The following is a 15,651-nucleotide window of genomic DNA, read 5'->3' as shown; positions in this document are numbered from 1 at the left end:
AATATTTTGATTTTCAATTTATACAAATGATTTGCTTTTGACCATATCTTCGATTTGGAATGTGATGTTCTTGAATGCGCAACGAGAGCATTTCCGTTCCTTTGATGAGAATCTGTTACTCGGAAAATTTTATTTGAAACTTTTGAAAGGATTTTGATTTTTTCGATAAGTAACCTTTTAATGTTTTGGTTACCGATTTCAAAACTCCGGTTTTATTTTTATATATGACTTTTCACTTCTATTTTCAAGTTTCGAGGACGAAACTTTTTAAAAGGTGGGATGATTGTAACACCCCCGCGCTTTCCTATATTTTTAAATAAACTTTTAAGTAATTTTTATTAAATAATTATTATTTAAAGCTTATTTTCATAAAATATCGTCTTAGCCGTGTAACGGTAATGATAGTGTAGATTTTAATAATATTATTCTCCGTCTCGCGTTATAGTAGACTTGGGACGAAAATTCTAGTGGATACCGACTCATTTTGAGTTATTGGGCTTATCTTGACTCATGGGCCTTTTTCCCCTCTTTTCTCTACACAAAACCCTCAACTAAACCCTCACAACTTCATCTCCCTCATTCTAATTTCTGAAATTCCTCAACAAACACTCCACCATTGTTAAACCCTTTGCTCTCAACCCTAAAATCACCATAACTCACTCAACTCTTCACCAATCTCGTTCCTTTTCGCGCCATTCTCTTCCTTTTCTCATTTCCCTTCTTTCTAAGTTAGAAAGTCACCATCTTTTCCTCTATTTCGAAATTCTCATCTTACAAGGATGTGGATTCTTGACTTAATACCTTTATTTTTGTGTTTAGGGGAGAACTTGGACAACCCGGAGGAGGATAGCTACATCATTGACGAGTCTTTAGAAGATTGAAGTGCAAAAAGGTAACGGTGATGGGTTACTCGACTTTTATGTTAAAATTGTGTGGTTTTATGTAGTTATAATCTCATATGAATGTTAAAAGTTGTATCTTTCATGATTGGTGCTAATTTGGATGTTGAATATCATGCTTGTTTGCAATTCTCACATGTTTGGATGAAAATCTCATGCTACATCTCTTGAATCCGAAATTACCCTTTCACATGCTCAAATATGTTGTTTTTCCGAGTTAGAATCATGCTAGGATACGTAAACAATTGATGGGAAACAATTTTTGTTGGTTTCAAATGGTTTGGAAGTGTTTTGCATTGAACCCGTGTGTTTTTAGTCCCAGTAGGGTGATTTCGTGGCGGAATCTTGACCGGCCGGGAGATTCTGTAAGTTTTGGACATATTTTAGTAAGCTCAGTAGTCCCAGTAGGGTGATGTGGCCATCTTTGACCACTGGGAGTACACTCAAGGTTTTAGGTGATTTTGAGTTTGGCGTATTCAGTAGGGTGATGACCGTGGCCGGTCTCTTGACCACTGGGAGTACACTCAAGGTTTTAGGTGATTTTGAGTTTGGGCGTATTCCCAGGGTGATTCGTGGCTGGTCTCTCTTGACCGGCTGGGAGTGCACCAAGGTTTTATGAGTTTTTGAAATTTGGTCAGTAGTCCCAGTAAGGGTGATGACGGGCCGGTCTCTTGGCCACTGGGAGTGCACTGTAAGTTTTATTTAAATTTTGACTTTGGCATGTTGTCCCAGCCGGTGGCCCGGCGGCCGGTACCCCTCCCGGCTGGGAGTCCCCTGTGAGCTCCTTTTCACTTGTAACCTCTAATGATCAATGGTTTATGCATGTATCTTCTTCCGTATCGGTAATTGGTTAGTATAAGACTTATTGACGTTATAATCATGCAACTATTGTTACTCGTATTTGTGACCGGAGTGTGACGGTTTACATTGTGTGACTACTCGACATTCCTCATTTATTTGCCCTCGGACATTGGGTCACGATTAGGTGCCATTGTTTCCGAGTTGGGCTATCTTCCTTCCGCCTCTTCGGACCTTGGGGTACGGCTAGGTACCATTGTTCCGATTTGGGGTTACTCGACCTTGGGGCACGGCTAGGTGTCATGGATCGAGTCTTGGATACGATTTGGGATTGTATGTCGAATCGGGTGTCGTCCATCCCGAGAGTCCGGCGATTTAGACTAGGACCGTATTATGATCGTCGTCCTACCAGGAGGTTGGAGTCTAGGGGTTGTCTTGTTTTGAGTCAAAGCTTTGTAAATGTCTTGCTTGTTACGGTCATTGGCGTGTTCTTATATACGAGAGTGCACGTCTTCTATGATTGTTTGTGAGAGTCTTGGTCCTATCGGATACTAGTGGTGAGATGCAAGCCCCTAGTTGCGATATGATCGCCGGGATTGATGTTCCCATCCGTTCTTATGGTGAGATGCAAGCCATAAGTATGAATGTGACATTAGTAGCCACGTCCCGTGCTATGGTTGTTAAGAGGTTTTCAAGTAATGGCTATTGGTTTCCATCCATGTATTTTCTATTCAATTGATCCGTTGTTTACCTTCTTCCTATGATTCGATGCCTAATCTCATATCCATGTTTGGGGTTACCTTGAATGCATGTTTAATATAATGTGCCATGCCTATCTCATTAAGAATGCAATGTGCCTATCTCATTATGATTATCGTTTATATTCCCTTGTTCATATTATTCAAGTATGATGCATGATCAATATGTTTAATTAAGTTCTTGCTTATGTGCATTTTGACATATTGTGGCTGGGAGAACCACGAGTTACTCCCCACCGACGTGGCGTTCATGTTTACATGAATGACAGGTTTGTGATGCTGATTATGGGGAAGACGTGTGAGCTAGCGAGAACGTTGAACCTTGGACCTTAGTTATAGTTTGCTTAGACTCACCTATCGTTAGACTTGTGTTTATTCGTGGGATATCTTTTCCCCAACGCACTTCGTTTTTAATTGTAAAACTTATTCATCTTACTTTTCATTTTCGTTTGATCACTTATGGTGGATTTCACACTTTAAACTTTAAAGGTTTTAAAAATCTCGTAATTTTCGCTTTAAATTTGATGCCCTATCGAGGGGTGTCACAACTCTGCTCTTGCATTTTGACAATCTTGTCATCCTCATATCATCAAATAAACTAAATTTGCACCTTAAGAGTAAGTAAAAAGCTCATGCTTATTTTCTAAAGTTCATTACAAGCTCTTGCTTAGAACAATTATTATTTTACATTTACTCGAACTACGCGCAAGGGTTTGATTTCATTTTCTTAATGAATACGTAGGCAATCCTTCACGGGATACAACCCATTATTTTCAAAATGTAAATAGAAGGACATTTGCATTGCATTTGGAATTCGACAAGAATAATAAATAGAAAATCACAACGGTTTCATAACCAATTAACTTTTTTTATTTCATTCATTTTCTAATAATAATACGTTACATAATAAAAAAAATATGCTAGGATTCTAAAAACCCCACCTTCTTATTACAATAATAATAATAGTAAATAATACTAAAGACTTGGGCTATTCCTCCATTTTCCCTTTGCCCTTGTCATTTTTGTCATACTTCTTGTCACGACCTCGAGCCGGACGTTCTTGCGCCACTTCGGACCTAATCACCAACGGTCTTTCTCGAGGCCTAGCCTTCCCATTCTTGTCAATCACTTTGTCCACGACAGGAGAGGTCTTCGGTTTCTTCGAAGGATGAACAACTCGAAACCCGGTTTCCTCCTCTCCCTCAGTCAGATGCTTCTCTTTCTCCTTTTCCACCTCGCGCACCTTGTAGTCAACGGGCTCATGCTTCCTCAATCTCTCACGCTCTTCCGAAGTAGTAGCTTTCCTCCATCGCAGGTAGGAATCCGACACCCATAAGGCACTAACAGAAGAGTTCAAGAACCATACATTTCTTTAAGCCCATTTAATGGCCCACTCCCTTCGACTCTCAGTAGTAAGCGCCACGGCAGTCTGCGAGACGGTGTCAAGCTTCGGGATTGTCTGCTTTAGTCTAACCTGTCTCATCAGCCTTTCCGGGAAGATGCATACCATGAATTCCAAGCCGGGAATACGCACAGATCGAGTAGGGTCCAAGGAAGATACTCCAGTGACAGATTTGAGGTGCCATCACGGTACGATCAATCAAGGGGGCATCATCACTCTTCAATTTATTCTCCCAATAATTGCAGACTCGAGTGAAGTCCACCATGTAAAACCTGGTCCTCATTGCGATCGAACGAGCATGATAAGAAGGAACATGAACTGGGGGCTCGATCAATCGAAGACGCTCCATAAGCCAAACCTACCAAAAGCGGGTATTAGAACGGGAAAAAAAAAGAAAAAAAAAACAAAAAAAAAAAAAAAAATAAGCGTTCTTTTACCTGCAGAATAACGGGACTTCCCAAGTACGGTAGGTCGCGATTGGCTTTCCTATTATCCAAACCCAAAAGGATCTCCCCAAGCATAAACAAGTTGGGCTCCTGCGCAGCTCCATTTGCTCAACTAGGCCCAGGAGACGGGGATCACCTCTCAAGTCTTCATCAACATGCCCTTGAAGGACATATACATGCAACAAACAAAATCCGAATGCCCTTCGCCTAGCAACATAAGAAACGGTGGGGTCGGCCCTGTTAATGAATCGGTCAATGAAGTCCAACATTCGCACTCCTTTTGAGGTCACTAAACGGTCCACCTCAAGTCTTGTCAACCCAAGCAAGTCTCTAAATTTGTTCTTATACCCTTGTGAAGTAGAAGGAATGGCAGGCAAGTGTTATGGGTCCCACCCACCGATCGCAGCAATTTCTTCAGGAAATGGGCAAATGTCGCCTCCGGGGAACGCAAAAACATGGTAGTTTGGGTCCCAGTAATCAAGACAAGCATCTAATAATGGTTTGACAACCTTGATAAGCTTCAAACTCAACAACGATCCAAGATTATAAGCGCCCATGTCGTGCTTCTCCATGTTGGAAAACTCATTGGTCCACTCTTTTAGGCGAATCTCCAAAGTATTCATGATGAGTGATTATATTGAGAGTTTTATGTAATAAGACGAAGAAGAGACGGAAGAATTGTGTGAATAAAACCTCTATCAACGTCTCTATTTATACTAAACTCTGTTTCCTAAAATCTGCCAGAACAGACACGCCTGGAAACAGGCGCAGCACCTGCTGCGCCTCTTCAAAAGGACGCAGCTCCTGCTGCGCCTCTTCCTCAGAAAGGTTTCTGTGATTTTCCGCGTTGGATCTTTCCTAATTCCTTGGCAAATAATTTCCTATTCCTACGGGTTATTATTTTGGTAAATACGTGAAAGTTGCCATATTTCGTGTTTCCTAATCTCGCGGGCACGCATTTCGAGACAATATCAGCATTTCCGTCATTTTAACACACTTGTATATTTTCATTTTAGGAAATAGTTTTCATTTTAATGTAATTTATTTCAAAACTTATATATATATTTCTTTTATTTGTAATCATTTCATTTCTAACTTATAGATTTATATTTTTTTTATTTTTTTAGGGGTAACCCTCCCTACCGTCCGGTCATTTTCGGCAAATTTTTTGCATTTTTGGCGCTTTCCTTTCGCATTTTTTTTGCACTTTTGAATCTTTCGTTTTGCGCTAATTTAGGCCATATGCATATACAAACGTATGTTCTACGTGATTTCTATGTAAATTTCGGCAGTGTGACGGCATAAACCGTCATCTACCAAACCTGTTCAAAGCTAACCTGCAGATACAAGAAACGCAACCCAGCAGCAAAGGCACTCAGGCCATCATATATACAGCCAAAAAAGGGAAATGTACAACAAACTGGAGGCTCGAGCCCCAAGCAAAGTCCAAAATGTCCAAAATGTAGGTCCAAAAATATACAAATGTGCAAAACAAACAACAACAAAACAAAACTACTGTCGGTCGCCCTCTAGCTCCGCAACTCTTGCCGCGAGAGCAGCAACCTCAGCGTCGCGAACCTCAAGCTCCCTCAACAAGCGGGATGTCTCCTCCCGAGACTGGGCCAACTCTCGCTCCAGCTCACGATCCCCCTGCAAACAACAAAATTGGCTCATGTCAATCATTTCAAGCAATTACAAGAAAAAGTCGGAAAATCAAAACCCAAAAATGAAATAGACACAAGGTTCATACCTGACGACCTCGACCGCCGACAAGTGCCTCGACAGCAGTAGCTCGCAGCCGGTTGGCCACCCTCCATAACGCCACAAACCGAGACGGCGCAACCTGCATTTTCAAAAAGAAGTTCTCAATAATTGAATAAGTTCAATCAAATGTGTTCTTACACAAAAATCATGCAAATTAGAGGCTCACCCTCCGAATCAGATGCCGCCAATCGTCCAGGCCAGCATCCGTCACAGCCACGTCAAAGTCACGCACCTCGGAGATCGTCGTCCTCCCGGTCGTGTCAGTGTACTCAAGAGTCTCGGGGTACTCTGGGGGCTCGATGCCCGCCGCCTCAACCTCCTGCAAAGTCAAATGTTTCTCGTTAATCGATGATCTTTCATCGTATTCTCAAAATCAAAAATAAAGGAGAGTAAGATGCTCACCACAACTGGCCAGTACGCCAACCTCCCGTAGAGGAACGCCGAGTAGTCCTCACCAGGAAGAAGGAGGGCGTCACCACCAACGCCAGCCAAGTCAACCTCCCTCTCAGCCTCAGAAGGCTCCCTGAACATCGTCCTGGGAGGATCGATGGGAACCGTCAATACATCCCGAGAGCACTGACGAGCCAAGCGCTCACCGAAGTACCACACAGGACCCATCGACGTCCTCAACAGCAGCCGGCTCGAGCTCCTAGGTCGAAGGACCTCAGCCACAAAAGGAGGCGCTCCAGCATACTCCGCCCAAGGCCTGGGCACCCACTGGGGATAAAACAAGCAAGGAATCATTCTTATGATCGGTTAAAAATAATGAAGAAGCAAAATGAATATAAGTGAGATACTCACGCTGTCCAGCTGAAGAGCGTTCACGTCCCGCCGGTTGACACCGTGAGAGGAACGCTTGCTCCTCGTCCGACACATCACCCAATCCCTCACGACGGGATAGGCCTTCTCCAGCGGCTCCGTCCTCTTGGGCGGGAGGCTCGGAAAGTAGGAGTACACCTACACCTGTAAAAGCAAGATAGTCAATAAACGATCTTTCGTAATTTGATAAGGAAAAGAATTGATTTTAGTCTAAATGAAGGTTCATACCTCCAACAAGAAATTTCAGGGCGACGGCGCCGGAGAAGTCCCCTTCTCCATCAACTCCGGACGAACCATGGCCCTCATGAAGAGGATGAGGACCGCAAAGCCGCAGATGACCCGGTCCCAACGCCCTAGGGAGCTCGGTCGAAAGGAAGGGAAGAAGCTTCGTCGACGGTCTCTCTCCCTTGTCTCCGAGGTAGATCGAAGACGAAACCACCAAAGCCACAAACGGGCCCTCTGCTCACCAGACAGAAGTAGGAGCCGTCTCTCTCCGTCAATCACCACCGCGCCGGGTCTTCCCGCAAAGTAGTCTCGGACATAGGAACTGGGCACCAAACCGAGATCAGAATGTGACCTTCACGACAAGTTCCAGCCGATCAACCTCCTAGCCTCGGCCGAGTCCACCCGCATGGCAGTCTCCGGCCACTCCACAGCGTCAGTCCCACACGGCAGACCAGAAATCATGCCGTAATCCTCCAACGTGACTCCCACCTCACCAAAAGGCATGTGAAAAGTGGAAGTCGTGTCCCAGAATCGGTCCAAGAAAGCGCGGACCAGGCTAAGGTTAGCCCGTAGCTTCCTCTTCGCGATATCCCTCCAAGCCTGCACCAAGGCACCAAACGCTCCCCGCTCAATCATGGCGCGCTCCTCCGCCGACAGCCTCTCGTAGCACTCCATCGCCGTCGTGTAGCCCGAGAACGACCTGATGTTCCCGACCTCCTATTTTGATTTGAAACAAAAGCTATCTTTAGTTTTGAATGAAAATTGGAAAAAATATGAGCAACTGAAATGAAAGAAAATGAGTGATGAATAATGAATTCAAGATTACCAAGCTCTTCACCGTCCTGTAGGACAGGTGACCCTCCGCAGCCCAAAGCAAGTGCCTGGTGTCCCAGGTCTCAGCCCACGCGGGTGCTCCCCTCAGCTGACGACCGCCTCGCCCAACGTTAGCCCGTCTCGGGGCCTCCTCCTCCTCAACAGCCTCGTCCTCGTGGACCTCGTCCCCGGCAGCCATCACCGCGGCAGTGAAAGCCTCCTCCAAAGCCTCCTCGATAGCACGAGAAGGGTCAACAACAGTGTCTATCTCCATGGGAGCTCTCCTAGAAGTAGAAGCCTCATCACCTGCAACGTTAAAGTAATTTTAGGCCGCGTCACGTGACGACAAGCCTTGATTAGGGGATTTACGAGCCTTCAGAAGCCATGAAATCGCTCTTTTCTCGCCATCTTTGGCCGTATTCCCACAAACCCGATCACTCATGTGATAATTTGGGTCAAGTCAAGCCTAAGTTGAAGCCTAGTTATGGGTTCGAGTCGAAATTTCGGCAGCATTTCGTTATAACGGCGATTATGCCCTAGAAAAGTGTCCTGAAAAGCCGTCACAAACCAAAATTCTGAGATGGTAGGAAGTTTACCCATCATCCAAGGATCCCAAATATCAAGTTTCATCGCAAATGGGCAATCCTAAGGCCATTTTCGAAGCAATTTACGGTTTAGCTGTGAAACCGTCTCAATTTCGCTCAAATGCTCAAAACTCAACGAAAATTCGAAACAAATAGATGGTTATGATCCTTAAACTACCAATTAGCCATTTACAAGATCAATTTTGCAAGGCAAGATCATTTGGGGGAAAAGCCCCAAATTTTCGACATTTTAGGGTTGAAAACCCTAAATTTTGTCGATCAAATTCATCCATTATTGAAGATTAATGCAAGAATGATATATATACCTCGATTAGTCATGATGAATGCAAGCTTTTGGATCAAATTTCGGCGGAAATGGTTAAGATTTGAGAGAGAAATTGTTGATTTATATTTCGAACAAATGAATTGAGTCCCTCTGTTTATCGCGTTTTTACGCAGAAAAGACACCCCTAGGAATAGACGCAGCAGGCGCTGCGCCTCTTCCAAGAGACGCATCTCTTGCTGCGCCTCTTCCTGATGTTCCCTTCATACGAGTTTTCAAAAATTCGTTATGAGTTCGTTATTTGTGGGCCCATCTTTGGTGCGCCTCTTCCTCGATGCCATTATATCTTTTTTGGTCCGTTTGACGATCATTCTTCGTTCAGACCCGCATTTCTAAGCCAACTGCAAACTATTATACGTTATTTATCGCTTCCAAGACCTTGCTTGTCACAACGAGCCAGTATTCCTTCACAGGTGTTTCGACACGCCTTCATATATTCCCCCAGCGAGAGTAAGTGGGCAGACAATCCCTCTCGAGACATGGAGATAAGTTCATGATTATGTCCCCAGCGAGAGTAAGTGGATCGACAATCCCTCTCGAGACATGGACATATATTCGATGATGATAGGACACATGTATTTATTAGTTGTCATTGTCATTATTTGGGTTCGTTTTACGATGTAGAATGAGCGTTGTCGACGGAGTATTTTATTAATTTAAATGATATTTAAATTAAAGCTTTTTTAAGGTGAATTCATTTTACTTTATTTTGAGTTTATTTTCTCAAGTTTATTTTATTGAAAATAAAATAAATAATTGATTTGAAAAGTCATTTTATGAGTGTATTTGATTTGAAAAATCATTTATTTTAATGTGTTAATCGATTTGAAAAATCGAATTTGAAAATCGAAAACTCGTTTTAACCACACGTTTTGGAGCTCAATTATAGCTCTGTTTTTGAGCCCGTTTTCTTTACGAGTTGGCACGAATCTCGAGTACACTAACCAACCTAGGCCTCTACCCATCCAACCCCAGTTCGAACCCCCATACCCACGTCCCAAATCTCGCCCCAAACATACACAAAGCAGCCCAACTACTTCCCCTTACCCGCGTTAGCCCTTCCTCTTTTCCAACCCGTTTTGTGTGCTTCAAAGCTTGACCCAAACCCGCCACAACCAACCCAATTCCTACCCCTAATTACCTACAAACAACCTATCACAAAACCCACCACTAAACCCATCCAATTCCCGTCCCAAACACCCAATAAACAGCCCGCAAATAACAAGCAGCCCCCCCTGTTTTGTGTGCTCAAACCCGAGCCCAAAACCCGCCCCAAACACCACTTAAACCCGTGCCCATTAACCCTAAACCATACCCTAGTATCCTACCCATATTACCTTAGCTTAACCACCAATCAAACCCCCCATACAAACCCTAAAAACCCCACGAATTAGCTGATGGACAGCAAATATATGCAAAGGAGCCCGACTTGCTTGTCGCCCTATCAAACCCTACTTTAACTCCCTATAAATACCCCCCCTTCACCATACTTTCATTCCTCTAAGTTCTCCATACATACTACCGTCACTCACAAGCATTAAGCTCCAGAAACAAACCCTAATTGCCTCTCAAAACCCTCGACAAAACCGAGACATCCAAACTGAAACAGTTTGTGTCTCTCTCGAAATACAATTCGTTTCCCCTTCAAATCTCCATTAAAATTCGAGTTTCTTGTTCCTTATTAACCACATAACATCCATATACATCTTAGACAAAGATTCACGAGCCAAATTGACCTATAGAGTACACGAATCCCCTCGAAAAACAGAGTGTCATACACTCTATTTTCGCGGCTTTTCCTGTCTGTCCAGTTCTGTTTGTGCTCGTTTTTCATGCCCAATAACTCAAAACGAGCATGGTTTGTTTTAATATCTTTGTTCTCCTCTCTTTCTAGTTTTCAAAACATCTTTTAAATCTAATTTTCACCGTGAAACGAGTGAGAAATTGCAGTTTGAAAGTTGCTGTCCAGATTTGCGAAAAAACGTGTTGTTGCTTTGTTCCTTCGTCGACGACGGCCTCTCGAGATAAAATCTACGATCGATTACGACCCAAGATAGTGTCAACGATACATGTAGGTTGAGGGTGCATCAAATCCTCCTCTTCTCCCTTTTATTTCGTTCTTTTTATGTTTGTTTTTTATTGTTCGTTTTTACATTGTTTATCGTTTTGCATCGTTTGATATCGTTAACTATGAAACTAGTTTAGTCTGAGTATGAGTTAAAGTACCACCATGAACACCCACGTTGACTTGAGTCGGGAAATAAATCCGCCACATCGGTCGGTCGTATCCCCCTTCTCATTTACATATCCTCGTGTTCAAGGTAGGACATTAATAAAACGAATTCTAACTTTGTTCCTCGCTTTTGACCCCTCGCTTGTTTCGCTCAATTCGGCCTGCCCTAGGACCCTTTGCATGTTAGTTCGACCTCTGATTGTTAACATAGGACTCATTTAGATGACATTAGATCGATTTAATTACCTAATTAGACATGTTAGGGTGCTTCGACATAAGCATTAAAATCGATCAACAATTCTATAACCTAATTGAATGCATCTCTCTTTTCACTCGATTTCTCGCTAGCATAGGAGTGCGTGATTAGCACCTTCCTATTTACACTCGATGAGTAAGCGTTAATCTTATAATTTTGTGACCTAGTTGGACCCTTTAGGCCGTGTAGAATACACATTCGCGTGACATCTTCTCAATCGATCAACGTCGTTTCTAACTTGTTTTCTAACTCGTTTCCTAACTCGCTTTGCAAGTCTATCTAACCTAATGAACCTAACCTAGGAACTAGGGTGGCCGTGCCTGGGGCCGTGTGCTTGGCCGTGCCTTTTGTCATTCTTGCTTCATCTTTATATCGTTTATTCATCGTTGTTTTGTATTTTGTAATTACCTTTTGTTTATCGAGTCGTGTTTTGTAATTTGTTTGTAATTAGTTTTCCGTTATCGAGTCAAATGATTTCTAAAAAACCTTAGTCTTATTTGGTTAGATAGTTGTGCTCCAATTCATGTAAGAGCGTAGTAAATCGCATGTTGTTTAAAGCAACATGGCCCGATTTATGCTAATGCATGCTTTGGTGTGTGACCCAATGTCTAATTCGATAAGATTAAGCGAAAGCACGCATTACGGGGAGTGACCTAAGGCCGTGAGGCATGTAAACCGTGGGCCACCCCCCTTGTGCATGTTTCCCTAGGCCGAATTGGCCGTGTAGTGTGTCGTGTATGGTTTTGTGTATAGCGTTGTATTTTAGATCGAGTTGTATCTTTAATTTCCTGTTGTGTCGGCATGAAATGCCTGGGTTGTAATAGGGTAGATCCCAACGGCTTCCCCATTCCCCTCAAGCCTTGTTTGCTTTGTTTTGTTTGTTGTTACATCAATCAACCCACATGCTAAATTACAACTTTGACAAAGTTAGTTTAGTTGCATCTAAAACGACATAGAAATTGTTGTCACATGTTAGGGTTTTAAAACGATGTTTGCATATCATATATCGCAGTAGCTACGACCTTGTTTGAAATCCGATACTTGACTTAGTAGAGGCCGTTATTGACGGGCGGGGTTAGGTGTCCTTATGGGCTTCCTAACACGTACCCTCACCCCTTACTCAAGATCTATGGTTTGTGGATCCGTCTAAATACCATTGGATTACGAGAGTCATTCAAATCGAGTGATATAGGGTACAAGTCTTTATCTTTAATCACTCGTAGTCGATTGGCTTTATGCTTTTCGATGAAAGGTGTAAAGTTCACTTGAACGGTTCCAAGTTCCCATAAAACTTGGTGGCGACTCTAATTTGTCTTAATTCGATTCGAAGGAACCTCGAGTCGATTATGCCTAGTGTGGATCCCACGGACGCAGTTCCCGAGGGCCTTGTCCACAGTTTGGCGACTCCGCTGGGGACAAGAGGACTAGTTACACTTTGTTTCTAGGGTCTTTTCCTCCGAGGTGAAACTTGAAAAGAAAGTATTGGAAAGTAAAACATTACTCGTAGTGCTACGATTCATGCATAAACCCTTAAGGACTTTCCCGGACCGTCCCAGCGCTTCTTTGTGACGCGTGGGGGGCGGCGTCCCACTATGCCAGGAACTTGCACATTGCTTGCTTCCGCTCCGCCTCGTCGTGGTTCTAGATGGTGGGGATGCTCTTCTAGGTACTCTACCTAAAGGCCCTTGCTCTATAAGACCCAAAAAGGATGGAGGGCATAGACCTTCTTGTAGAAGACTTGCCGAGACTTAGAGATGTCTAGGAGCATACATCCTTATAACATGAGAATGACAATGTGCGAAATGAATTTCCCGAGTCTTTTCGAATTTTCCGTATCGATTTCAAAACCGAACTTTTGAACAACTTACTTTCAAAATAGCATGGTTTTTAAAACGCGGAATGCTGCCCAAATAGGACTACATTTTTCGGCCCACAATAAGCTTTTATAGCCGGCATGCTGCCCATTTCAAATCTCATTTTCAAATCAATCCTTCATTTTTCAAAATCAAATCCGAAATGCCTCTCGAACCTTAACCAAGCATGAAATGCGTCGAGTCGTGTCCGGGTCCTGGCCGTGTTAGGCTAGGCGTGTTTTGCCCCGAGAGTCTAGAACACGACCTTGTTGGGTCACCCAAGCTCACCTCTTGGACTTCGAGTCATGTGGGTCGACCAATTGGTCTAGGATAGTCCACAGAAACGTCCAAGCTAGGCCCTTTAGGGCGTTTCACTCGAACCTAAGGACTATGTTAGTCCAATCACGGGTTTAGTCACACCGAGTCCAGTTTAGAATCGAGCTATGACAACTTGAGTCATGTCGTCTTATCGAGTCTGAAATGAATCGAGGTCTAAATCCAACCGTGAGTCGAACCTTTTGGTTAATCAGTCTTAAGTTGAGTCTTTGCTTGAGTCAAGTTGGTATCGTGTCCTTAAGTGTGCAGGGGCTCTTACTTTTAAATATTGACTCGGTTCGGGGTTTTCTTGTAGAAAGGCCGCCAAAAACCCGACGCCAAGCAATGGAAGATGCTGTTAACAAGCTCACTGAGGCCATGAACCTCATGATGACTAGAATGGATGCGATCGAATCTAAGCTGGGTGAAGATTCCTCTTCATCTACCCCACCTCTGACTGATCTGGAGAAACGGTTCAAGTTCATTGAAGACCGTCTGAAGCTCTCCCAGGGGAAGAACATCCACTATGAAAATGCTAGGGCCTATGCCCCAGTTCAGGATAAGTTGCCCACAAACATGGTACTCACTGATATCCCAAAGTTTAAGGGCATAGAAGATCCAGTCCACTATGTTAAGGCCTATAAGGGGTACTTAGCACCGAAGGGAGTACGTGCTGACATGCTCTCTGAAATTTTCGCCCAATCTCTGGGTGAACACCCAAAGGCGTGGTTCTACAATCTGGACCTTAAGAACTTCCCTACTTTCGAAGATATTACGGTGGAGTTCTGTAAGCACTATGCTGATAATGTCGAGATTCAAACCAACATAAGAACATTGGAGGTGATGACACAGAAAGAAAAAGAAGGCTTTACTGAATTCCTTGCAAGATGGCGCGCTGAAAGCGTGAAACTAGCCAAGAAGCCTGATGAAGTTGAAATGGTAGATAAGTTCGTAAAGAATCTACGACACATCTCTACCGTAATGCTCAAATACTGAATTTTGGTTCTTTCAAAGAATTGATAAGAATCGGGATAAAGGTAGAAGATGATGTCCGAATGGCAGAAGCTGAGAAGCCAAAAGGATACCAAGGGGCCTCGTCATCTAAGGCAAAAGCACCGGCAACGTCCCACTTTGTTGAAACTGTCAATCTCTTAGATGTACAGTAAAAAAGGCCTCCGCGCCAAGCTCCGAGGGTATTCACCGATATCGGGTGCACTTACGCATACGCTCTCCAAAGGCTCATGGCCCAGGGAACGCTGAAGCCCATCGGTCCAACTCCGGACCCACCTGCTGAACAGCAAGGCAAATGGTACAAACCGAATGCCTAATGTGCCTTTCATCAAGGGAAGGGGCACGATACTGAAAGGTGCTTTAGACTAAAGCACGAAATTCAAGACATGATTGAGAACGGAACGCTCCCAATCCCGGCCATAAAACCCAATAACGTCACCAACCCCTTTGGGGACCACACTAACTTTGTCTCTACCGAAGATAGTGTTGATTACTCTCATTTGATTCGCCCATGTCGTCTAAGAGGGGTTTTCATCGGAAGAATATTCGTGGATTGCTCCAAGTTCCTACCAAGCTCGAGAAATGAGATTACATTTGGGGATTTTGTTGTCGATTGTACCCCTTACATACTCCGAAGCGGCAATGAAGTTAATGGCGTCTGGGCTGATGACGAAGATGATGTTTACCTCGTCAAAGGTGCGACAATTCCTCACACCCAAGAAGAAATCTTAAAGGTGAGGCAAGATGCCCTAGAGTCAAACCATCTGACTAGATCAGGGCGCCCGTATCGTGTGGAGAAAGCTAAGGATATCCCGAGCAAGACACCTCTCAAAGAGCTAGTAGTGGTCGAAGTTCTTGGTGAAGGGTCGACCTCCGAGGCTTCTCTCATCAAGCAACTCCAAAAGACTAAGGCCGACGTGTCTATCTGGCAACTTATCTTGAGCACTTTCGAACATCGTCAAGCTTTGTTGCAAGCTTTTATGAACATGATCGTGTCGTCAAATACTACTCCTGCTGACATGGTCACTCATATCGCCCAGAATCGGCCACAGATCACCAACGCCGTGACATTTTCCGACGAAAATCTACCACCGTTCGGGCCCCGACATAACCTGGCCCTCTATGTTGCTAC

Source organism: Silene latifolia, chromosome X (assembly GCF_048544455.1).
Source record: "Silene latifolia isolate original U9 population chromosome X, ASM4854445v1, whole genome shotgun sequence".
NCBI lineage: Eukaryota > Viridiplantae > Streptophyta > Magnoliopsida > Caryophyllales > Caryophyllaceae > Silene > Silene latifolia.
Note: the sequence above shows the minus strand (reverse complement) of the source record.